We start from the raw sequence: 27,291 nt of genomic DNA on the forward strand, positions 1-27,291 counted from the left end.
CGTGGCGATTAAGCAAAGATTCCTTGGAAAAATGTCACTAGCACAATTCACAAAGGATTTTGCACATTTTCTTTGTCTTTCTCACGAACCGATCTCTTTGAAACCGGCAGGGGACATTCCTCATAAGGAATGTTTTTAGACAAAGAGTCCTTGAGAAATTACTCCCTAGAACCGAGCAGGAATAAATATCGGATTTTCATATAGCTCACCAACCGATCTCGTCCAAATGAGAATTATAGCATCCTAATCGCTCTTGAAGCAGTATTCCTTGAGAAATTGTCACTAGCACAGCTCAGGAAGTCTTTTCACATTGTTTGTATTTCTCACTAACCGATCCCTAGCAAATGATTAGCAGAGCATCCTAATGTCTTTTGAAGCATGATTACATGAGCAATGTTTCAGTAGCACAGATCAGGAATTAATTTCTCTTTGTTCGTCTGTCTGACGACCCGATCGCTTTCAAACCGGCAGGAGACAATCCTAATGGCTTTTAGAAGAAGAGTCCCCGAGAAATTTATTAGTACCACAGATCAGGAATGTATAGCTCATTTTTCACGGACCGATCACTTCCAAACCAGTAGCAATGCATCCCAATGGCCTTCAAAGCATGATTCCATGAGAAATTTGTCAGTAGCGTAGTTCATAGAATCGAATTTTTCGAAACCATTTGCAGTGCATCCTATGGTGTTTTCAAGAATGAGCCCATGAAAGAGTAGTCACCAGCACAGATCAGGAACGATTATCTCATTTTTGACTTTCTCACCAGCCGATCTCTTTCAAAGCGGCAGGAGACATTCCTTATGGCTTTCAGACGAAGAGTCCTTGAGAAATTGCTCCCTAGAAAAGAGCAGGAATGAATATCTGATTTTCCTATTGCTCACGAACCGATCTCTGTCAAATGAGCATTATCGCATCCTAAGCGCTATTGAAGCGTGGCTCCTTGTGAACTAGCTCAGGAACGAATCTCTCATGTTTCCTTTTCTCACGAGCCGATCTTCACAAAGGGAACGGTAATGCATAGTGGCGTTTAAACAAAGAGTCCCTGAAAAATTTGTCACTAGCACAGCTCAGGAAGTATTTTCATATTTTTTGTATTTCTCACTAACTGATCTCTAACAAACCACTAGCAGAGCATCCTAGTCACTTTAGAAGCATGAGTCCATGAGACATTTCTCACTATCACAGAGCAGGAATATAATTCGCATTATCCATATCTCTCAGGAACCGATCTCTTATAAACCACTCGCAGAGCATCCTAATGGCTTTTTGAAGATGATTCCTTGCAAAATATTTTCCTTAGCTCAGATCAGCAATGTATTTCTCATTTTCAGTAGTCTCACAAATCCATCTCTTCCAAACTGCAAGCAGACAATACTAATGTCTTTTGAAGCGTGATTCCTTGTGACATTTGTCCCCAGCAGAGATCAGGAAAGAATCGCTCATGTTCCCTTTTCACACTAACCGATCCCTACCAACAGACCAGTAGTGCCTCCTAGTGGCGTTTAAACAAAGAGTCCTTGAAAAAAATGTGTCACTTGTGCAGCTCAGGAAGCATTTTCATATTTTTTGTATTGCTCACTAACTGACCTCTAACAAACCACTAGCAGAGCATCCTAGTCACTTTAGAAGCATGAGTCCATGAGACATTTCTCACTATCACAGAGCAGGAATATAATTCGCATTATCCATATCTCTCAGGAACCGATCTCTAATAAACCACTCGCAGAGCATCCTAATGGCTTTTTAAAGATGATTCCTTGCAAAATATTTTCCTTAGCTCAGATCAGGAATGTATTTCTCATTTTCAGTAGTCTCACAAATCCATCTCTTCCAAACTACAAGCAGACAATACTAATGTCTTTTGAAGCGTGATTCCTTGTGACATTTGTCCCCAGCAGAGATCAGGAAAGAATCTCTCATGTTCCCTTTTCACACTAACCGATCCCTACCAACAGACCAGTAGTGCCTCCTAATGGCGTTTAAACAAAGAGTCCTTGAAAAAAATGTGTCACTTGTGCAGCTCAGGAAGCATTTTCATATTTTTTGTATTTCTCACTAAGTGATCTCTACCAAGCCGTGAGCAGAGCATCCTGATGTCTCTTGAAAGGCGATTCCATGTGAAATTTGTCCGTAGCCCAGATCAGGAATTCTTCCCTCATGTTTCTTTTTCTCACGAACCGATCTCAACCAACTGACCAGTAGTGCATCCTCGTACCGTTTAAACAAATATTCCTTGAGAAATTGGTCGCTAGCGCAGCTCAGGAGGGATTTGCACATTTGTTCGTTTCTCACTAATAGATCTCGTCCAAACCATTAGCATAGCATCCTGGAGCCTTTTGAAGCATGAGTCCATGAGAACTTTGTCATAGCAGTGATCAGGAATGTGTTTCTCATTTTTCGTCTTTCTCACAAACCCAGCTCTACCAATCGTTTAGCACTGTCTTGTAATTCTTTTCAGACGAAGATTCCTTCAAAAATTTATCACTAGCATAGTTCAGCAATGTATTTCTCCTTTTCAGTATTCTCACAAAGGTATCTCTTCCAAACCACTAGCAGACAATACTAATGTCTTTTGGAGCGTGACTCCTTGGGAGAATTGTCCCAGCAGAGATCAGGACTAAAGCTCTCATGATTCCTTTTCACACAAACCAATCTCTACCATCTGACCAGTAGTGCGTGCTAGTGGCGTTCAAGCAAAGGTTCCTTGAAAAAATGGTCACTACCGCAGCTCAGAAAGCATTTTCATATTTTTTGTTTTTCTGACTAAGTGATCTCCACCAAAGCATGAGCAGAGCATTCTGATGTCTTTTGAACCATGAGTCCATGTGAAATTTTCACTGTCACAGAGCAGGAATATAATTCGCATTATCCATTTTTCTCAGGAACCGATCGCTTTCAAACCACTAACAGAGCATCCTTTTGGCTTTTAGAAGATGATTCCTTGCGAAATTTTTCCCTAACTCAGATAAGCAATGCATTTCGCATTTTCAGTATTCTCAGAAATGCATCTCTCCCAAACCACAAGCAAACAATACGAGTGTCTTTTGAAGCGTGATTCCATGTGAAATTTGTCCCTAGCCCACTTCGGGAATGAATCGCTCACGATCCTTTTTCTCAAGAACCGATTTCTACCCCTGACCAGTAGTGCATCCTCGTGGCGATTAAGCAAAGATTCCTTGGAAAAAATGTCACTAGCACAATTCACAAAGGATTTTGCACATTTTCTTTGTCTTTCTCACGAACCGATCTCTTTGAAACCGGCAGGGGACATTCCTCATAAGGAATGTTTTTAGACAAAGAGTCCTTGAGAAATTACTCCCTAGAACCGAGCAGGAATAAATATCGGATTTTCATATAGCTCACCAACCGATCTCGTCCAAATGAGAATTATAGCATCCTAATCGCTCTTGAAGCAGTATTCCTTGAGAAATTGTCACTAGCACAGCTCAGGAAGTCTTTTCACATTGTTTGTATTTCTCACTAACCGATCCCTAGCAAATGATTAGCAGAGCATCCTAATGTCTTTTGAAGCATGATTACATGAGCAATGTTTCAGTAGCACAGATCAGGAATTAATTTCTCTTTGTTCGTCTGTCTGACGACCCGATCGCTTTCAAACCGGCAGGAGACAATCCTAATGGCTTTTTGAAGAAGAGTCCCCGAGAAATTTATTAGTACCACAGATCAGGAATGTATAGCTCATTTTTCACGGACCGATCACTTCCAAACCAGTAGCAATGCATCCCAATGGCCTTCAAAGCATGATTCCATGAGAAATTTGTCAGTAGCGTAGTTCATAGAATCGAATTTTTCGAAACCATTTGCAGTGCATCCTATGGTGTTTTCAAGAATGAGCCCATGAAAGTGTAGTCACCAGCACAGATCAGGAACGATTATCTCATTTTTGACTTTCTCAACAGCCGATCTCTTTCAAAGCAGCAGGAGACATTCCTTATGGCTTTCAGACGAAGAGTCCTTGAGAAATTGCTCCCTAGAAAAGAGCAGGAATGAATATCTGATTTTCCTATTGCTCACGAACCGATCTCTGTCAAATGAGCATTATCGCATCCTAAGCGCTATTGAAGCGTGGCTCCTTGTGAACTAGCTCAGGAACGAATCTCTCATGTTTCCTTTTCTCACGAGCCGATCTTCACAAAGGGAACGGTAATGCATAGTGGCGTTTAAACAAAGAGTCCCTGAAAAATTTGTCACTAGCACAGCTCAGGAAGTATTTTCATATTTTTTGTATTTCTCACTAACTGATCTCTAACAAACCACTAGCAGAGCATCCTAGTCACTTTAGAAGCATGAGTCCATGAGACATTTCTCACTATCACAGAGCAGGAATATAATTCACATTATCCATATCTCTCAGGAACCGATCTCTTATAAACCACTCGCAGAGCATCCTAATGGCTTTTTGAAGATGATTCCTTGCAAAATATTTTCCTTAGCTCAGATCAGGAATGTATTTCTCATTTTCAGTAGTCTCACAAATCCATCTCGTCCAAACTGCAAGCAGACAATACTAATGTCTTTTGAAGCGTGATTCCTTGTGACATTTGTCCCCAGCAGAGATCAGGAAAGAATCGCTCATGTTCCCTTTTCACACTAATCAATCCCTACCAACAAACCAGTAGTGCCTCCTAGTGGCGTTTAAACAAAGAGTCCTTGAAAAAAATGTGTCACTTGTGCAGCTCAGGAAGCATTTTCATATTTTTTGTATTGCTCACTAACTGACCTCTAACAAACCACTAGCAGAGCATCCTAGTCACTTTAGAAGCATGAGTCCATGAGACATTTCTCACTATCACAGAGCAGGAATATAATTCGCATTATCCATATCTCTCAGGAACCGATCTCTTATAAACCACTCGCAGAGCATCCTAATGGCTTTTTAAAGATGATTCCTTGCAAAATATTTTCCTTAGCTCAGATCAGGAATGTATTTCTCATTTTCAGTAGTCTCACAAATCCATCTCTTCCAAACTACAAGCAGACAATACTAATGTCTTTTTTGAAGCGTGATTCCTTGTGACATTTGTCCCCAGCAGAGATCAGGAAAGAATCTCTCATGTTCCCTTTTCACACTAACCGATCCCTACCAACAGACCAGTAGTGCCTCCTAGTGGCGTTTAAACAAAGAGTCCTTGAAAAAAATGTGTCAATTGTGCAGCTCAGGAAGCATTTTCATATTTTTTGTATTTCTCACTAAGTGATCTCTACCAAGCCGTGAGCAGAGCATCCTGATGTCTCTTGAAGGGCGATTCCATGTGAAATTTGTCCGTAGCCCAGATCAGGAATTCTTCCCTCATGTTTCTTTTTCTCACGAACCGATCTCAACCAACTGACCAGGAGTGCATCCTCGTACCGTTTAAACAAATATTCCTTGAGAAATTGGTCGCTAGCGCAGCTCAGGAGGGATTTGCACATTTGTTCGTTTCTCACTAATAGATCTCGTCCAAACCATTAGCATAGCATCCTGGAGCCTTTTGAAGCATGTTTCCATGAGAACTTTGTCATAGCAGTGATCAGGAATGTGTTTCTCATTTTTCGTCTTTCTCACAAACCCAGCTCTACCAATCGTTTAGCACTGTCTTGTAATTCTTTACAGACGAAGATTCCTTCAAAAATTTATCACTAGCATAGTTCAGCAATGTATTTCTCCTTTTCAGTATTCTCACAAAGGTATCTCTTCCAAACCACTAGCAGACAATACTAATGTCTTTTGGAGCGTGACTCCTTGGGAGAATTGTCCCTAGCAGAGATCAGGACTAAAGCTCTCATGATTCCTTTTCACACAAACCAATCTCTACCATCTGACCAGTAGTGCGTGCTAGTGGCGTTCAAGCAAAGGTTCCTTGAAAAAATGGTCACTACCGCAGCTCAGAAAGCATTTTCATATTTTTTGTTTTTCTGACTAAGTGATCTCCACCAAAGCATGAGCAGAGCATTCTGATGTCTTTTGAACCATGAGTCCATGTGAAATTTTCACTGTCACAGAGCAGGAATATAATTCGCATTATCCACTTTTCTCAGGAACCGATCGCTTTCAAACCACTAACAGAGCATCCTTTTGGCTTTTAGAAGATGATTCCTTGCGAAATTTTTCCCTAACTCAGATAAGCAATGCATTTCGCATTTTCAGTATTCTCAGAAATGCATCTCTCCCAAACCACAAGCAAACAATACGAGTGTCTTTTGAAGCGTGATTCCATGTGAAATTTGTCCCTAGCCCACTTCGGGAATGAATCGCTCACGATCCTTTTTCTCAAAAACCGATTTCTACCCCTGACCAGTAGTGCATCCTCGTGGCGATTAAGCAAAGATTCCTTGGAAAAAATGTCACTAGCACAATTCACAAAGGATTTTGCACATTTTCTTTGTCTTTCTCACGAACCGATCTCTTTGAAACCGGCAGGGGACATTCCTCATAAGGAATGTTTTTAGACAAAGAGTCCTTGAGAAATTACTCCCTAGAACCGAGCAGGAATAAATATCGGATTTTCATATAGCTCACCAACCGATCTTGTCCAAATGAGAATTATAGCATCCTAATCGCTCTTGAAGCAGTATTCCTTGAGAAATTGTCACTAGCACAGCTCAGGAAGTCTTTTCACATTGTTTGTATTTCTCACTAACCGATCCCTAGCAAATGATTAGCAGAGCATCCTAATGTCTTTTGAAGCATGATTACATGAGCAATGTTTCAGTAGCACAGATCAGGAATTAATTTCTCTTTGTTCGTCTGTCTGACGACCCGATCGCTTTCAAACCGGCAGGAGACAATCCTAATGGCTTTTTGAAGAAGAGTCCCCGAGAAATTTATTAGTACCACAGATCAGGAATGTATAGCTCATTTTTCACGGACCGATCACTTCCAAACCAGTAGCAATGCATCCCAATGGCCTTCAAAGCATGATTCCATGAGAAATTTGTCAGTAGCGTAGTTCATAGAATCGAATTTTTCGAAACCATTTGCAGTGCATCCTATGGTGTTTTCAAGAATGAGCCCATGAAAGTGTAGTCACCAGCACAGATCAGGAACGATTATCTCATTTTTGACTTTCTCAACAGCCGATCTCTTTCAAAGCGGCAGGAGACATTCCTTATGGCTTTCAGACGAAGAGTCCTTGAGAAATTGCTCCCTAGAAAAGAGCAGGAATGAATATCTGATTTTCCTATTGCTCATGAACCGATCTCTGTCAAATGAGCATTATCGCATCCTAAGCGCTATTGAAGCGTGGCTCCTTGTGAACTAGCTCAGGAACGAATCTCTCATGTTTCCTTTTCTCACGAGCCGATCTTCACAAAGGGAACGGTAATGCATAGTGGCGTTTAAACAAAGAGTCCCTGAAAAATTTGTCACTAGCACAGCTCAGGAAGTATTTTCATATTTTTTGTATTTCTCACTAACTGATCTCTAACAAACCACTAGCAGAGCATCCTAGTCACTTTAGAAGCATGAGTCCATGAGACATTTCTCACTATCACAGAGCAGGAATATAATTCACATTATCCATATCTCTCAGGAACCGATCTCTTATAAACCACTCGCAGAGCATCCTAATGGCTTTTTGAAGATGATTCCTTGCAAAATATTTTCCTTAGCTCAGATCAGGAATGTATTTCTCATTTTCAGTAGTCTCACAAATCCATCTCGTCCAAACTGCAAGCAGACAATACTAATGTCTTTTGAAGCGTGATTCCTTGTGACATTTGTCCCCAGCAGAGATCAGGAAAGAATCTCTCATGTTCCCTTTTCACACTAACCGATCCCTACCAACAGACCAGTAGTGCCTCCTAGTGGCGTTTAAACAAAGAGTCCTTGAAAAAAATGTGTCACTTGTGCAGCTCAGGAAGCATTTTCATATTTTTTGTATTTCTCACTAAGTGATCTCTACCAAGCCATGAGCAGAGCATCCTGATGTCTCTTGAAGGGCGATTCCATGTGAAATTTGTCCGTAGCCCAGATCAGGAATTCTTCCCTCATGTTTCTTTTTCTCACGAACCGATCTCAACCAACTGACCAGGAGTGCATCCTCGTACCGTTTAAACAAATATTCCTTGAGAAATTGGTCGCTAGCGCAGCTCAGGAGGGATTTGCACATTTGTTCGTTTCTCACTAATAGATCTCGTCCAAACCATTAGCATAGCATCCTGGAGCCTTTTGAAGCATGTTTCCATGAGAACTTTGTCATAGCAGTGATCAGGAATGTGTTTCTCATTTTTCGTCTTTCTCACAAACCCAGCTCTACCAATCGTTTAGCACTGTCTTGTAATTCTTTACAGACGAAGATTCCTTCAAAAATTTATCACTAGCATAGTTCAGCAATGTATTTCTCCTTTTCAGTATTCTCACAAAGGTATCTCTTCCAAACCACTAGCAGACAATACTAATGTCTTTTGGAGCGTGACTCCTTGGGAGAATTGTCCCTAGCAGAGATCAGGACTAAAGCTCTCATGATTCCTTTTCACACAAACCAATCTCTACCATCTGACCAGTAGTGCGTGCTAGTGGCGTTCAAGCAAAGGTTCCTTGAAAAAATGGTCACTACCGCAGCTCAGAAAGCATTTTCATATTTTTTGTTTTTCTGACTAAGTGATCTCCACCAAAGCATGAGCAGAGCATTCTGATGTCTTTTGAACCATGAGTCCATGTGAAATTTTCACTGTCACAGAGCAGGAATATAATTCGCATTATCCACTTTTCTCAGGAACCGATCGCTTTCAAACCACTAACAGAGCATCCTTTTGGCTTTTAGAAGATGATTCCTTGCGAAATTTTTCCCTAACTCAGATAAGCAATGCATTTCGCATTTTCAGTATTCTCAGAAATGCATCTCTCCCAAACCACAAGCAAACAATACGAGTGTCTTTTGAAGCGTGATTCCATGTGAAATTTGTCCCTAGCCCACTTCGGGAATGAATCGCTCACGATCCTTTTTCTCAAAAACCGATTTCTACCCCTGACCAGTAGTGCATCCTCGTGGCGATTAAGCAAAGATTCCTTGGAAAAAATGTCACTAGCACAATTCACAAAGGATTTTGCACATTTTCTTTGTCTTTCTCACGAACCGATCTCTTTGAAACCGGCAGGGGACATTCCTCATAAGGAATGTTTTTAGACAAAGAGTCCTTGAGAAATTACTCCCTAGAACCGAGCAGGAATAAATATCGGATTTTCATATAGCTCACCAACCGATCTCGTCCAAATGAGAATTATAGCATCCTAATCGCTCTTGAAGCAGTATTCCTTGAGAAATTGTCACTAGCACAGCTCAGGAAGTCTTTTCACATTGTTTGTATTTCTCACTAACCGATCCCTAGCAAATGATTAGCAGAGCATCCTAATGTCTTTTGAAGCATGATTACATGAGCAATGTTTCAGTAGCACAGATCAGGAATTAATTTCTCTTTGTTCGTCTGTCTGACGACCCGATCGCTTTCAAACCGGCAGGAGACAATCCTAATGGCTTTTTGAAGAAGAGTCCCCGAGAAATTTATTAGTACCACAGATCAGGAATGTATAGCTCATTTTTCACGGACCGATCACTTCCAAACCAGTAGCAATGCATCCCAATGGCCTTCAAAGCATGATTCCATGAGAAATTTGTCAGTAGCGTAGTTCATAGAATCGAATTTTTCGAAACCATTTGCAGTGCATCCTATGGTGTTTTCAAGAATGAGCCCATGAAAGTGTAGTCACCAGCACAGATCAGGAACGATTATCTCATTTTTGACTTTCTCAACAGCCGATCTCTTTCAAAGCGGCAGGAGACATTCCTTATGGCTTTCAGACGAAGAGTCCTTGAGAAATTGCTCCCTAGAAAAGAGCAGGAATGAATATCTGATTTTCCTATTGCTCACGAACCGATCTCTGTCAAATGAGCATTATCGCATCCTAAGCGCTATTGAAGCGTGGCTCCTTGTGAACTAGCTCAGGAACGAATCTCTCATGTTTCCTTTTCTCACGAGCCGATCTTCACAAAGGGAACGGTAATGCATAGTGGCGTTTAAACAAAGAGTCCCTGAAAAATTTGTCACTAGCACAGCTCAGGAAGTATTTTCATATTTTTTGTATTTCTCACTAACTGATCTCTAACAAACCACTAGCAGAGCATCCTAGTCACTTTAGAAGCATGAGTCCATGAGACATTTCTCACTATCACAGAGCAGGAATATAATTCACATTATCCATATCTCTCAGGAACCGATCTCTTATAAACCACTCGCAGAGCATCCTAATGGCTTTTTGAAGATGATTCCTTGCAAAATATTTTCCTTAGCTCAGATCAGGAATGTATTTCTCATTTTCAGTAGTCTCACAAATCCATCTCGTCCAAACTGCAAGCAGACAATACTAATGTCTTTTGAAGCGTGATTCCTTGTGACATTTGTCCCCAGCAGAGATCAGGAAAGAATCTCTCATGTTCCCTTTTCACACTAACCGATCCCTACCAACAGACCAGTAGTGCCTCCTAGTGGCGTTTAAACAAAGAGTCCTTGAAAAAAATGTGTCACTTGTGCAGCTCAGGAAGCATTTTCATATTTTTTGTATTTCTCACTAAGTGATCTCTACCAAGCCATGAGCAGAGCATCCTGATGTCTCTTGAAGGGCGATTCCATGTGAAATTTGTCCGTAGCCCAGATCAGGAATTCTTCCCTCATGTTTCTTTTTCTCACGAACCGATCTCAACCAACTGACCAGGAGTGCATCCTCGTACCGTTTAAACAAATATTCCTTGAGAAATTGGTCGCTAGCGCAGCTCAGGAGGGATTTGCACATTTGTTCGTTTCTCACTAATAGATCTCGTCCAAACCATTAGCATAGCATCCTGGAGCCTTTTGAAGCATGTTTCCATGAGAACTTTGTCATAGCAGTGATCAGGAATGTGTTTCTCATTTTTCGTCTTTCTCACAAACCCAGCTCTACCAATCGTTTAGCACTGTCTTGTAATTCTTTACAGACGAAGATTCCTTCAAAAATTTATCACTAGCATAGTTCAGCAATGTATTTCTCCTTTTCAGTATTCTCACAAAGGTATCTCTTCCAAACCACTAGCAGACAATACTAATGTCTTTTGGAGCGTGACTCCTTGGGAGAATTGTCCCTAGCAGAGATCAGGACTAAAGCTCTCATGATTCCTTTTCACACAAACCAATCTCTACCATCTGACCAGTAGTGCGTGCTAGTGGCGTTCAAGCAAAGGTTCCTTGAAAAAATGGTCACTACCGCAGCTCAGAAAGCATTTTCATATTTTTTGTTTTTCTGACTAAGTGATCTCCACCAAAGCATGAGCAGAGCATTCTGATGTCTTTTGAACCATGAGTCCATGTGAAATTTTCACTGTCACAGAGCAGGAATATAATTCGCATTATCCACTTTTCTCAGGAACCGATCGCTTTCAAACCACTAACAGAGCATCCTTTTGGCTTTTAGAAGATGATTCCTTGCGAAATTTTTCCCTAACTCAGATAAGCAATGCATTTCGCATTTTCAGTATTCTCAGAAATGCATCTCTCCCAAACCACAAGCAAACAATACGAGTGTCTTTTGAAGCGTGATTCCATGTGAAATTTGTCCCTAGCCCACTTCGGGAATGAATCGCTCACGATCCTTTTTCTCAAAAACCGATTTCTACCCCTGACCAGTAGTGCATCCTCGTGGCGATTAAGCAAAGATTCCTTGGAAAAAATGTCACTAGCACAATTCACAAAGGATTTTGCACATTTTCTTTGTCTTTCTCACGAACCGATCTCTTTGAAACCGGCAGGGGACATTCCTCATAAGGAATGTTTTTAGACAAAGAGTCCTTGAGAAATTACTCCCTAGAACCGAGCAGGAATAAATATCGGATTTTCATATAGCTCACCAACCGATCTCGTCCAAATGAGAATTATAGCATCCTAATCGCTCTTGAAGCAGTATTCCTTGAGAAATTGTCACTAGCACAGCTCAGGAAGTCTTTTCACATTGTTTGTATTTCTCACTAACCGATCCCTAGCAAATGATTAGCAGAGCATCCTAATGTCTTTTGAAGCATGATTACATGAGCAATGTTTCAGTAGCACAGATCAGGAATTAATTTCTCTTTGTTCGTCTGTCTGACGACCCGATCGCTTTCAAACCGGCAGGAGACAATCCTAATGGCTTTTTGAAGAAGAGTCCCCGAGAAATTTATTAGTACCACAGATCAGGAATGTATAGCTCATTTTTCACGGACCGATCACTTCCAAACCAGTAGCAATGCATCCCAATGGCCTTCAAAGCATGATTCCATGAGAAATTTGTCAGTAGCGTAGTTCATAGAATCGAATTTTTCGAAACCATTTGCAGTGCATCCTATGGTGTTTTCAAGAATGAGCCCATGAAAGTGTAGTCACCAGCACAGATCAGGAACGATTATCTCATTTTTGACTTTCTCAACAGCCGATCTCTTTCAAAGCGGCAGGAGACATTCCTTATGGCTTTCAGACGAAGAGTCCTTGAGAAATTGCTCCCTAGAAAAGAGCAGGAATGAATATCTGATTTTCCTATTGCTCACGAACCGATCTCTGTCAAATGAGCATTATCGCATCCTAAGCGCTATTGAAGCGTGGCTCCTTGTGAACTAGCTCAGGAACGAATCTCTCATGTTTCCTTTTCTCACGAGCCGATCTTCACAAAGGGAACGGTAATGCATAGTGGCGTTTAAACAAAGAGTCCCTGAAAAATTTGTCACTAGCACAGCTCAGGAAGTATTTTCATATTTTTTGTATTTCTCACTAACTGATCTCTAACAAACCACTAGCAGAGCATCCTAGTCACTTTAGAAGCATGAGTCCATGAGACATTTCTCACTATCACAGAGCAGGAATATAATTCACATTATCCATATCTCTCAGGAACCGATCTCTTATAAACCACTCGCAGAGCATCCTAATGGCTTTTTGAAGATGATTCCTTGCAAAATATTTTCCTTAGCTCAGATCAGGAATGTATTTCTCATTTTCAGTAGTCTCACAAATCCATCTCGTCCAAACTGCAAGCAGACAATACTAATGTCTTTTGAAGCGTGATTCCTTGTGACATTTGTCCCCAGCAGAGATCAGGAAAGAATCGCTCATGTTCCCTTTTCACACTAACCGATCCCTACCAACAGACCAGTAGTGCCTCCTAGTGGCGTTTAAACAAAGAGTCCTTGAAAAAAATGTGTCACTTGTGCAGCTCAGGAAGCATTTTCATATTTTTTGTATTGCTCACTAACTGACCTCTAACAAACCACTAGCAGAGCATCCTAGTCACTTTAGAAGCATGAGTCCATGAGACATTTCTCACTATCACAGAGCAGGACTATAATTCGCATTATCCATATCTCTCAGGAACCGATCTCTTATAAACCACTCGCAGAGCATCCTAATGGCTTTTTAAAGATGATTCCTTGCAAAATATTTTCCTTAGCTCAGATCAGGAATGTATTTCTCATTTTCAGTAGTCTCACAAATCCATCTCTTCCAAACTACAAGCAGACAATACTAATGTCTTTTTTGAAGCGTGATTCCTTGTGACATTTGTCCCCAGCAGAGATCAGGAAAGAATCTCTCATGTTCCCTTTTCACACTAACCGATCCCTACCAACAGACCAGTAGTGCCTCCTAGTGGCGTTTAAACAAAGAGTCCTTGAAAAAAATGTGTCAATTGTGCAGCTCAGGAAGCATTTTCATATTTTTTGTTTTTCTCACTAAGTGATCTCTACCAAGCCGTGAGCAGAGCATCCTGATGTCTCTTGAAGGGCGATTCCATGTGAAATTTGTCCGTAGCCCAGATCAGGAATTCTTCCCTCATGTTTCTTTTTCTCACGAACCAATCTCAACCAACTGACCAGTAGTGCATCCTCGTACCGTTTAAACAAATATTCCTTGAGAAATTGGTCGCTAGCGCAGCTCAGGAGGGATTTGCACATTTGTTCGTTTCTCACTAATAGATCTCGTCCAAACCATTAGCATAGCATCCTGGAGCCTTTTGAAGCATGTTTCCATGAGAACTTTGTCATAGCAGTGATCAGGAATGTGTTTCTCATTTTTCGTCTTTCTCACAAACCCAGCTCTACCAATCGTTTAGCACTGTCTTGTAATTCTTTACAGACGAAGATTCCTTCAAAAATTTATCACTAGCATAGTTCAGCAATGTATTTCTCCTTTTCAGTATTCTCACAAAGGTATCTCTTCCAAACCACTAGCAGACAATACTAATGTCTTTTGGAGCGTGACTCCTTGGGAGAATTGTCCCTAGCAGAGATCAGGACTAAAGCTCTCATGATTCCTTTTCACACAAACCAATCTCTACCATCTGACCAGTAGTGCGTGCTAGTGGCGTTCAAGCAAAGGTTCCTTGAAAAAATGGTCACTACCGCAGCTCAGAAAGCATTTTCATATTTTTTGTTTTTCTGACTAAGTGATCTCCACCAAAGCATGAGCAGAGCATTCTGATGTCTTTTGAACCATGAGTCCATGTGAAATTTTCACTGTCACAGAGCAGGAATATAATTCGCATTATCCACTTTTCTCAGGAACCGATCGCTTTCAAACCACTAACAGAGCATCCTTTTGGCTTTTAGAAGATGATTCCTTGCGAAATTTTTCCCTAACTCAGATAAGCAATGCATTTCGCATTTTCAGTATTCTCAGAAATGCATCTCTCCCAAACCACAAGCAAACAATACGAGTGTCTTTTGAAGCGTGATTCCATGTGAAATTTGTCCCTAGCCCACTTCGGGAATGAATCGCTCACGATCCTTTTTCTCAAAAACCGATTTCTACCCCTGACCAGTAGTGCATCCTCGTGGCGATTAAGCAAAGATTCCTTGGAAAAAATGTCACTAGCACAATTCACAAAGGATTTTGCACATTTTCTTTGTCTTTCTCACGAACCGATCTCTTTGAAACCGGCAGGGGACATTCCTCATAAGGAATGTTTTTAGACAAAGAGTCCTTGAGAAATTACTCCCTAGAACCGAGCAGGAATAAATATCGGATTTTCATATAGCTCACCAACCGATCTTGTCCAAATGAGAATTATAGCATCCTAATCGCTCTTGAAGCAGTATTCCTTGAGAAATTGTCACTAGCACAGCTCAGGAAGTCTTTTCACATTGTTTGTATTTCTCACTAACCGATCCCTAGCAAATGATTAGCAGAGCATCCTAATGTCTTTTGAAGCATGATTACATGAGCAATGTTTCAGTAGCACAGATCAGGAATTAATTTCTCTTTGTTCGTCTGTCTGACGACCCGATCGCTTTCAAACCGGCAGGAGACAATCCTAATGGCTTTTTGAAGAAGAGTCCCCGAGAAATTTATTAGTACCACAGATCAGGAATGTATAGCTCATTTTTCACGGACCGATCACTTCCAAACCAGTAGCAATGCATCCCAATGGCCTTCAAAGCATGATTCCATGAGAAATTTGTCAGTAGCGTAGTTCATAGAATCGAATTTTTCGAAACCATTTGCAGTGCATCCTATGGTGTTTTCAAGAATGAGCCCATGAAAGTGTAGTCACCAGCACAGATCAGGAACGATTATCTCATTTTTGACTTTCTCAACAGCCGATCTCTTTCAAAGCGGCAGGAGACATTCCTTATGGCTTTCAGACGAAGAGTCCTTGAGAAATTGCTCCCTAGAAAAGAGCAGGAATGAATATCTGATTTTCCTATTGCTCACGAACCGATCTCTGTCAAATGAGCATTATCGCATCCTAAGCGCTATTGAAGCGTGGCTCCTTGTGAACTAGCTCAGGAACGAATCTCTCATGTTTCCTTTTCTCACGAGCCGATCTTCACAAAGGGAACGGTAATGCATAGTGGCGTTTAAACAAAGAGTCCCTGAAAAATTTGTCACTAGCACAGCTCAGGAAGTATTTTCATATTTTTTGTATTTCTCACTAACTGATCTCTAACAAACCACTAGCAGAGCATCCTAGTCACTTTAGAAGCATGAGTCCATGAGACATTTCTCACTATCACAGAGCAGGAATATAATTCACATTATCCATATCTCTCAGGAACCGATCTCTTATAAACCACTCGCAGAGCATCCTAATGGCTTTTTGAAGATGATTCCTTGCAAAATATTTTCCTTAGCTCAGATCAGGAATGTATTTCTCATTTTCAGTAGTCTCACAAATCCATCTCGTCCAAACTGCAAGCAGACAATACTAATGTCTTTTGAAGCGTGATTCCTTGTGACATTTGTCCCCAGCAGAGATCAGGAAAGAATCGCTCATGTTCCCTTTTCACACTAACCGATCCCTACCAACAGACCAGTAGTGCCTCCTAGTGGCGTTTAAACAAAGAGTCCTTGAAAAAAATGTGTCACTTGTGCAGCTCAGGAAGCATTTTCATATTTTTTGTATTGCTCACTAACTGACCTCTAACAAACCACTAGCAGAGCATCCTAGTCACTTTAGAAGCATGAGTCCATGAGACATTTCTCACTATCACAGAGCAGGACTATAATTCGCATTATCCATATCTCTCAGGAACCGATCTCTTATAAACCACTCGCAGAGCATCCTAATGGCTTTTTAAAGATGATTCCTTGCAAAATATTTTCCTTAGCTCAGATCAGGAATGTATTTCTCATTTTCAGTAGTCTCACAAATCCATCTCTTCCAAACTACAAGCAGACAATACTAATGTCTTTTTTGAAGCGTGATTCCTTGTGACATTTGTCCCCAGCAGAGATCAGGAAAGAATCTCTCATGTTCCCTTTTCACACTAACCGATCCCTACCAACAGACCAGTAGTGCCTCCTAGTGGCGTTTAAACAAAGAGTCCTTGAAAAAAATGTGTCACTTGTGCAGCTCAGGAAGCATTTTCATATTTTTTGTATTTCTCACTAAGTGATCTCTACCAAGCCATGAGCAGAGCATCCTGATGTCTCTTGAAGGGCGATTCCATGTGAAATTTGTCCGTAGCCCAGATCAGGAATTCTTCCCTCATGTTTCTTTTTCTCACGAACCGATCTCAACCAACTGACCAGGAGTGCATCCTCGTACCGTTTAAACAAATATTCCTTGAGAAATTGGTCGCTAGCGCAGCTCAGGAGGGATTTGCACATTTGTTCGTTTCTCACTAATAGATCTCGTCCAAACCATTAGCATAGCATCCTGGAGCCTTTTGAAGCATGTTTCCATGAGAACTTTGTCATAGCAGTGATCAGGAATGTGTTTCTCATTTTTCGTCTTTCTCACAAACCCAGCTCTACCAATCGTTTAGCACTGTCTTGTAATTCTTTACAGACGAAGATTCCTTCAAAAATTTATCACTAGCATAGTTCAGCAATGTATTTCTCCTTTTCAGTATTCTCACAAAGGTATCTCTTCCAAACCACTAGCAGACAATACTAATGTCTTTTGGAGCGTGACTCCTTGGGAGAATTGTCCCTAGCAGAGATCAGGACTAAAGCTCTCATGATTCCTTTTCACACAAACCAATCTCTACCATCTGACCAGTAGTGCGTGCTAGTGGCGTTCAAGCAAAGGTTCCTTGAAAAAATGGTCACTACCGCAGCTCAGAAAGCATTTTCATATTTTTTGTTTTTCTGACTAAGTGATCTCCACCAAAGCATGAGCAGAGCATTCTGATGTCTTTTGAACCATGAGTCCATGTGAAATTTTCACTGTCACAGAGCAGGAATATAATTCGCATTATCCACTTTTCTCAGGAACCGATCGCTTTCAAACCACTAACAGAGCATCCTTTTGGCTTTTAGAAGATGATTCCTTGCGAAATTTTTCCCTAACTCAGATAAGCAATGCATTTCGCATTTTCAGTATTCTCAGAAATGCATCTCTCCCAAACCACAAGCAAACAATACGAGTGTCTTTTGAAGCGTGATTCCATGTGAAATTTGTCCCTAGCCCACTTCGGGAATGAATCGCTCACGATCCTTTTTCTCAAAAACCGATTTCTACCCCTGACCAGTAGTGCATCCTCGTGGCGATTAAGCAAAGATTCCTTGGAAAAAATGTCACTAGCACAATTCACAAAGGATTTTGCACATTTTCTTTGTCTTTCTCACGAACCGATCTCTTTGAAACCGGCAGGGGACATTCCTCATAAGGAATGTTTTTAGACAAAGAGTCCTTGAGAAATTACTCCCTAGAACCGAGCAGGAATAAATATCGGATTTTCATATAGCTCACCAACCGATCTCGTCCAAATGAGAATTATAGCATCCTAATCGCTCTTGAAGCAGTATTCCTTGAGAAATTGTCACTAGCACAGCTCAGGAAGTCTTTTCACATTGTTTGTATTTCTCACTAACCGATCCCTAGCAAATGATTAGCAGAGCATCCTAATGTCTTTTGAAGCATGATTACATGAGCAATGTTTCAGTAGCACAGATCAGGAATTAATTTCTCTTTGTTCGTCTGTCTGACGACCCGATCGCTTTCAAACCGGCAGGAGACAATCCTAATGGCTTTTTGAAGAAGAGTCCCCGAGAAATTTATTAGTACCACAGATCAGGAATGTATAGCTCATTTTTCACGGACCGATCACTTCCAAACCAGTAGCAATGCATCCCAATGGCCTTCAAAGCATGATTCCATGAGAAATTTGTCAGTAGCGTAGTTCATAGAATCGAATTTTTCGAAACCATTTGCAGTGCATCCTATGGTGTTTTCAAGAATGAGCCCATGAAAGTGTAGTCACCAGCACAGATCAGGAACGATTATCTCATTTTTGACTTTCTCAACAGCCGATCTCTTTCAAAGCGGCAGGAGACATTCCTTATGGCTTTCAGACGAAGAGTCCTTGAGAAATTGCTCCCTAGAAAAGAGCAGGAATGAATATCTGATTTTCCTATTGCTCACGAACCGATCTCTGTCAAATGAGCATTATCGCATCCTAAGCGCTATTGAAGCGTGGCTCCTTGTGAACTAGCTCAGGAACGAATCTCTCATGTTTCCTTTTCTCACGAGCCGATCTTCACAAAGGGAACGGTAATGCATAGTGGCGTTTAAACAAAGAGTCCCTGAAAAATTTGTCACTAGCACAGCTCAGGAAGTATTTTCATATTTTTTGTATTTCTCACTAACTGATCTCTAACAAACCACTAGCAGAGCATCCTAGTCACTTTAGAAGCATGAGTCCATGAGACATTTCTCACTATCACAGAGCAGGAATATAATTCACATTATCCATATCTCTCAGGAACCGATCTCTTATAAACCACTCGCAGAGCATCCTAATGGCTTTTTGAAGATGATTCCTTGCAAAATATTTTCCTTAGCTCAGATCAGGAATGTATTTCTCATTTTCAGTAGTCTCACAAATCCATCTCGTCCAAACTGCAAGCAGACAATACTAATGTCTTTTGAAGCGTGATTCCTTGTGACATTTGTCCCCAGCAGAGATCAGGAAAGAATCGCTCATGTTCCCTTTTCACACTAACCGATCCCTACCAACAGACCAGTAGTGCCTCCTAGTGGCGTTTAAACAAAGAGTCCTTGAAAAAAATGTGTCACTTGTGCAGCTCAGGAAGCATTTTCATATTTTTTGTATTGCTCACTAACTGACCTCTAACAAACCACTAGCAGAGCATCCTAGTCACTTTAGAAGCATGAGTCCATGAGACATTTCTCACTATCACAGAGCAGGACTATAATTCGCATTATCCATATCTCTCAGGAACCGATCTCTTATAAACCACTCGCAGAGCATCCTAATGGCTTTTTAAAGATGATTCCTTGCAAAATATTTTCCTTAGCTCAGATCAGGAATGTATTTCTCATTTTCAGTAGTCTCACAAATCCATCTCTTCCAAACTACAAGCAGACAATACTAATGTCTTTTTTGAAGCGTGATTCCTTGTGACATTTGTCCCCAGCAGAGATCAGGAAAGAATCGCTCATGTTCCCTTTTCACACTAACCGATCCCTACCAACAGACCAGTAGTGCCTCCTAGTGGCGTTTAAACAAAGAGTCCTTGAAAAAAATGTGTCACTTGTGCAGCTCAGGAAGCATTTTCATATTTTTTGTATTTCTCACTAAGTGATCTCTACCAAGCCGTGAGCAGAGCATCCTGATGTCTCTTGAAGGGCGATTCCATGTGAAATTTGTCCGTAGCCCAGATCAGGAATTCTTCCCTCATGTTTCTTTTTCTCACGAACCGATCTCAACCAACTGACCAGGAGTGCATCCTCGTACCGTTTAAACAAATATTCCTTGAGAAATTGGTCGCTAGCGCAGCTCAGGAGGGATTTGCACATTTGTTCGTTTCTCACTAATAGATCTCGTCCAAACCATTAGCATAGCATCCTGGAGCCTTTTGAAGCATGTTTCCATGAGAACTTTGTCATAGCAGTGATCAGGAATGTGTTTCTCATTTTTCGTCTTTCTCACAAACCCAGCTCTACCAATCGTTTAGCACTGTCTTGTAATTCTTTACAGACGAAGATTCCTTCAAAAATTTATCACTAGCATAGTTCAGCAATGTATTTCTCCTTTTCAGTATTCTCACAAAGGTATCTCTTCCAAACCACTAGCAGACAATACTAATGTCTTTTGGAGCGTGACTCCTTGGGAGAATTGTCCCTAGCAGAGATCAGGACTAAAGCTCTCATGATTCCTTTTCACACAAACCAATCTCTACCATCTGACCAGTAGTGCGTGCTAGTGGCGTTCAAGCAAAGGTTCCTTGAAAAAATGGTCACTACCGCAGCTCAGAAAGCATTTTCATATTTTTTGTTTTTCTGACTAAGTGATCTCCACCAAAGCATGAGCAGAGCATTCTGATGTCTTTTGAACCATGAGTCCATGTGAAATTTTCACTGTCACAGAGCAGGAATATAATTCGCATTATCCACTTTTCTCAGGAACCGATCGCTTTCAAACCACTAACAGAGCATCCTTTTGGCTTTTAGAAGATGATTCCTTGCGAAATTTTTCCCTAACTCAGATAAGCAATGCATTTCGCATTTTCAGTATTCTCAGAAATGCATCTCTCCCAAACCACAAGCAAACAATACGAGTGTCTTTTGAAGCGTGATTCCATGTGAAATTTGTCCCTAGCCCACTTCGGGAATGAATCGCTCACGATCCTTTTTCTCAAAAACCGATTTCTACCCCTGACCAGTAGTGCATCCTCGTGGCGATTAAGCAAAGATTCCTTGGAAAAAATGTCACTAGCACAATTCACAAAGGATTTTGCACATTTTCTTTGTCTTTCTCACGAACCGATCTCTTTGAAACCGGCAGGGGACATTCCTCATAAGGAATGTTTTTAGACAAAGAGTCCTTGAGAAATTACTCCCTAGAACCGAGCAGGAATAAATATCGGATTTTCATATAGCTCACCAACCGATCTCGTCCAAATGAGAATTATAGCATCCTAATCGCTCTTGAAGCAGTATTCCTTGAGAAATTGTCACTAGCACAGCTCAGGAAGTCTTTTCACATTGTTTGTATTTCTCACTAACCGATCCCTAGCAAATGATTAGCAGAGCATCCTAATGTCTTTTGAAGCATGATTACATGAGCAATGTTTCAGTGGCACAGATCAGGAATTAATTTCTCTTTGTTCGTCTGTCTGACGACCCGATCGCTTTCAAACCGGCAGGAGACAATCCTAATGGCTTTTAGAAGAAGAGTCCCCGAGAAATTTATTAGTACCACAGATCACGAATGTATAGCTCATTTTTCACGGACCGATCACTTCCAAACCAGTAGCAATGCATCCCAATGGCCTTCAAAGCATGATTCCATGAGAAATTTGTCAGTAGCGTAGTTCATAGAATCGAATTTTTCGAAACCATTTGCAGTGCATCCTATGGTGTTTTCAAGAATGAGCCCATGAAAGTGTAGTCACCAGCACAGATCAGGAACGATTATCTCATTTTTGACTTTCTCAACAGCCGATCTCTTTCAAAGCGGCAGGAGACATTCCTTATGGCTTTCAGACGAAGAGTCCTTGAGAAATTGCTCCCTAGAAAAGAGCAGGAATGAATATCTGATTTTCCTATTGCTCACGAACCGATCTCTGTCAAATGAGCATTATCGCATCCTAAGCGCTATTGAAGCGTGGCTCCTTGTGAACTAGCTCAGGAACGAATCTCTCATGTTTCCTTTTCTCACGAGCCGATCTTCACAAAGGGAACGGTAATGCATAGTGGCGTTTAAACAAAGAGTCCCTGAAAAATTTGTCACTAGCACAGCTCAGGAAGTATTTTCATATTTTTTGTATTTCTCACTAACTGATCTCTAACAAACCACTAGCAGAGCATCCTAGTCACTTTAGAAGCATGAGTCCATGAGACATTTCTCACTATCACAGAGCAGGAATATAATTCACATTATCCATATCTCTCAGGAACCGATCTCTTATAAACCACTCGCAGAGCATCCTAATGGCTTTTTGAAGATGATTCCTTGCAAAATATTTTCCTTAGCTCAGATCAGGAATGTATTTCTCATTTTCAGTAGTCTCACAAATCCATCTCGTCCAAACTGCAAGCAGACAATACTAATGTCTTTTGAAGCGTGATTCCTTGTGACATTTGTCCCCAGCAGAGATCAGGAAAGAATCGCTCATGTTCCCTTTTCACACTAACCGATCCCTACCAACAGACCAGTAGTGCCTCCTAGTGGCGTTTAAACAAAGAGTCCTTGAAAAAAATGTGTCACGTGTGCAGCTCAGGAAGCATTTTCATATTCTTTGTATTGCTCACTAACTGACCTCTAACAAACCACTAGCAGAGCATCCTAGTCACTTTAGAAGCATGAGTCCATGAGACATTTCTCACTATCACAGAGCAGGACTATAATTCGCATTATCCATATCTCTCAGGAACCGATCTCTTATAAACCACTCGCAGAGCATCCTAATGGCTTTTTAAAGATGATTCCTTGCAAAATATTTTCCTTAGCTCAGATCAGGAATGTATTTCTCATTTTCAGTAGTCTCACAAATCCATCTCTTCCAAACTACAAGCAGACAATACTAATGTCTTTTTTGAAGCGTGATTCCTTGTGACATTTGTCCCCAGCAGAGATCAGGAAAGAATCTCTCATGTTCCCTTTTCACACTAACCGATCCCTACCAACAGACCAGTAGTGCCTCCTAGTGGCGTTTAAACAAAGAGTCCTTGAAAAAAATGTGTCACTTGTGCAGCTCAGGAAGCATTTTCATATTTTTTGTATTTCTCACTAAGTGATCTCTACCAAGCCATGAGCAGAGCATCCTGATGTCTCTTGAAGGGCGATTCCATGTGAAATTTGTCCGTAGCCCAGATCAGGAATGAATCCCTCATGTTTCTTTTTCTCACGAACCGATCTCAACCAACTGACCAGGAGTGCATCCTCGTACCGTTTAAACAAATATTCCTTGAGAAATTGGTCGCTAGCGCAGCTCAGGAGGGATTTGCACATTTGTTCGTTTCTCACTAATAGATCTCGTCCAAACCATTAGCATAGCATCCTGGAGCCTTTTGAAGCATGTTTCCATGAGAACTTTGTCATAGCAGTGATCAGGAATGTGTTTCTCATTTTTCGTCTTTCTCACAAACCCAGCTCTACCAATCGTTTAGCACTGTCTTGTAATTCTTTACAGACGAAGATTCCTTCAAAAATTTATCACTAGCATAGTTCAGCAATGTATTTCTCCTTTTCAGTATTCTCACAAAGGTATCTCTTCCAAACCACTAGCAGACAATACTAATGTCTTTTGGAGCGTGACTCCTTGGGAGAATTGTCCCTAGCAGAGATCAGGACTAAAGCTCTCATGATTCCTTTTCACACAAACCAATCTCTACCATCTGACCAGTAGTGCGTGCTAGTGGCGTTCAAGCAAAGGTTCCTTGAAAAAATGGTCACTACCGCAGCTCAGAAAGCATTTTCATATTTTTTGTTTTTCTGACTAAGTGATCTCCACCAAAGCATGAGCAGAGCATTCTGATGTCTTTTGAACCATGAGTCCATGTGAAATTTTCACTGTCACAGAGCAGGAATATAATTCGCATTATCCACTTTTCTCAGGAACCGATCGCTTTCAAACCACTAACAGAGCATCCTTTTGGCTTTTAGAAGATGATTCCTTGCGAAATTTTTCCCTAACTCAGATAAGCAATGCATTTCGCATTTTCAGTATTCTCAGAAATGCATCTCTCCCAAACCACAAGCAAACAATACGAGTGTCTTTTGAAGCGTGATTCCATGTGAAATTTGTCCCTAGCCCACTTCGGGAATGAATCGCTCACGATCCTTTTTCTCAAAAACCGATTTCTACCCCTGACCAGTAGTGCATCCTCGTGGCGATTAAGCAAAGATTCCTTGGAAAAAATGTCACTAGCACAATTCACAAAGGATTTTGCACATTTTCTTTGTCTTTCTCACGAACCGATCTCTTTGAAACCGGCAGGGGACATTCCTCATAAGGAATGTTTTTAGACAAAGAGTCCTTGAGAAATTACTCCCTAGAACCGAGCAGGAATAAATATCGGATTTTCATATAGCTCACCAACCGATCTCGTCCAAATGAGAATTATAGCATCCTAATCGCTCTTGAAGCAGTATTCCTTGAGAAATTGTCACTAGCACAGCTCAGGAAGTCTTTTCACATTGTTTGTATTTCTCACTAACCGATCCCTAGCAAATGATTAGCAGAGCATCCTAATGTCTTTTGAAGCATGATTACATGAGCAATGTTTCAGTAGCACAGATCAGGAATTAATTTCTCTTTGTTCGTCTGTCTGACGACCCGATCGCTTTCAAACCGGCAGGAGACAATCCTAATGGCTTTTTGAAGAAGAGTCCCCGAGAAATTTATTAGTACCACAGATCAGGAATGTATAGCTCATTTTTCACGGACCGATCACTTCCAAACCAGTAGCAATGCATCCCAATGGCCTTCAAAGCATGATTCCATGAGAAATTTGTCAGTAGCGTAGTTCATAGAATCGAATTTTTCGAAACCATTTGCAGTGCATCCTATGGTGTTTTCAAGAATGAGCCCATGAAAGTGTAGTCACCAGCACAGATCAGGAACGATTATCTCATTTTTGACTTTCTCAACAGCCGATCTCTTTCAAAGCGGCAGGAGACATTCCTTATGGCTTTCAGACGAAGAGTCCTTGAGAAATTGCTCCCTAGAAAAGAGCAGGAATGAATATCTGATTTTCCTATTGCTCACGAACCGATCTCTGTCAAATGAGCATTATCGCATCCTAAGCGCTATTGAAGCGTGGCTCCTTGTGAACTAGCTCAGGAACGAATCTCTCATGTTTCCTTTTCTCACGAGCCGATCTTCACAAAGGGAACGGTAATGCATAGTGGCGTTTAAACAAAGAGTCCCTGAAAAATTTGTCACTAGCACAGCTCAGGAAGTATTTTCATATTTTTTGTATTTCTCACTAACTGATCTCTAACAAACCACTAGCAGAGCATCCTAGTCACTTTAGAAGCATGAGTCCATGAGACATTTCTCACTATCACAGAGCAGGAATATAATTCACATTATCCATATCTCTCAGGAACCGATCTCTTATAAACCACTCGCAGAGCATCCTAATGGCTTTTTGAAGATGATTCCTTGCAAAATATTTTCCTTAGCTCAGATCAGGAATGTATTTCTCATTTTCAGTAGTCTCACAAATCCATCTCGTCCAAACTGCAAGCAGACAATACTAATGTCTTTTGAAGCGTGATTCCTTGTGACATTTGTCCCCAGCAGAGATCAGGAAAGAATCGCTCATGTTCCCTTTTCACACTAACCGATCCCTACCAACAGACCAGTAGTGCCTCCTAGTGGCGTTTAAACAAAGAGTCCTTGAAAAAAATGTGTCACTTGTGCAGCTCAGGAAGCATTTTCATATTTTTTGTATTGCTCACTAACTGACCTCTAACAAACCACTAGCAGAGCATCCTAGTCACTTTAGAAGCATGAGTCCATGAGACATTTCTCACTATCACAGAGCAGGACTATAATTCGCATTATCCATATCTCTCAGGAACCGATCTCTTATAAACCACTCGCAGAGCATCCTAATGGCTTTTTAAAGATGATTCCTTGCAAAATATTTTCCTTAGCTCAGATCAGGAATGTATTTCTCATTTTCAGTAGTCTCACAAATCCATCTCTTCCAAACTACAAGCAGACAATACTAATGTCTTTTTTGAAGCGTGATTCCTTGTGACATTTGTCCCCAGCAGAGATCAGGAAAGAATCTCTCATGTTCCCTTTTCACACTAACCGATCCCTACCAACAGACCAGTAGTGCCTCCTAGTGGCGTTTAAACAAAGAGTCCTTGAAAAAAATGTGTCACTTGTGCAGCTCAGGAAGCATTTTCATATTTTTTGTATTTCTCACTAAGTGATCTCTACCAAGCCGTGAGCAGAGCATCCTGATGTCTCTTGAAGGGCGATTCCATGTGAAATTTGTCCGTAGCCCAGATCAGGAATTCTTCCCTCATGTTTCTTTTTCTCACGAACCGATCTCAACCAACTGACCAGGAGTGCATCCTCGTACCGTTTAAACAAATATTCCTTGAGAAATTGGTCGCTAGCGCAGCTCAGGAGGGATTTGCACATTTGTTCGTTTCTCACTAATAGATCTCGTCCAAACCATTAGCATAGCATCCTGGAGCCTTTTGAAGCATGTTTCCATGAGAACTTTGTCATAGCAGTGATCAGGAATGTGTTTCTCATTTTTCGTCTTTCTCACAAACCCAGCTCTACCAATCGTTTAGCACTGTCTTGTAATTCTTTACAGACGAAGATTCCTTCAAAAATTTATCACTAGCATAGTTCAGCAATGTATTTCTCCTTTTCAGTATTCTCACAAAGGTATCTCTTCCAAACCACTAGCAGACAATACTAATGTCTTTTGGAGCGTGACTCCTTGGGAGAATTGTCCCTAGCAGAGATCAGGACTAAAGCTCTCATGATTCCTTTTCACACAAACCAATCTCTACCATCTGACCAGTAGTGCGTGCTAGTGGCGTTCAAGCAAAGGTTCCTTGAAAAAATGGTCACTACCGCAGCTCAGAAAGCATTTTCATATTTTTTGTTTTTCTGACTAAGTGATCTCCACCAAAGCATGAGCAGAGCATTCTGATGTCTTTTGAACCATGAGTCCATGTGAAATTTTCACTGTCACAGAGCAGGAATATAATTCGCATTATCCACTTTTCTCAGGAACCGATCGCTTTCAAACCACTAACAGAGCATCCTTTTGGCTTTTAGAAGATGATTCCTTGCGAAATTTTTCCCTAACTCAGATAAGCAATGCATTTCGCATTTTCAGTA

Source organism: Emys orbicularis, chromosome 23 (assembly GCF_028017835.1).
Source record: "Emys orbicularis isolate rEmyOrb1 chromosome 23, rEmyOrb1.hap1, whole genome shotgun sequence".
Lineage (NCBI taxonomy): Eukaryota > Metazoa > Chordata > Testudines > Emydidae > Emys > Emys orbicularis.